General features: G+C 36.7%; 1 protein-coding gene across 1 annotated transcript in view; it reads right to left on the bottom strand.

The window, feature by feature from the left end:
* LOC119589354 overlaps positions 1-226 on the bottom strand; it is a gene marked incomplete in the record, with an annotated part of 19,613 nt that overhangs the window by 7,190 nt on the left and 12,197 nt on the right.

Below are 226 nucleotides of genomic sequence, written 5' to 3'. Positions count from 1 at the left end.
CTGCACACCTTCCAATGTGATGTTTTTGCCCGTGAGTGTTAAGCGAGGCGCTGATTAACGGGAGGGAAAGCTTAATTAATTTTGAAATCCAAAAAAGCTGCATCGTTTATAACGTCAGAAGCTCTTTTTCTCTCAAATGAGATTATAAATTCCTGTAAAATCGTTAAGTTACTAAATAGTTATATAGTGATGCTTAGTCTGCTTGATAAAAGAGTGGACAATGGGA

This window comes from Penaeus monodon, chromosome 25 (genome assembly GCF_015228065.2).
Source record: "Penaeus monodon isolate SGIC_2016 chromosome 25, NSTDA_Pmon_1, whole genome shotgun sequence".
Lineage (NCBI taxonomy): Eukaryota > Metazoa > Arthropoda > Malacostraca > Decapoda > Penaeidae > Penaeus > Penaeus monodon.
Note: the sequence above shows the minus strand (reverse complement) of the source record. Positions and strands in the feature narration are given on the sequence as shown.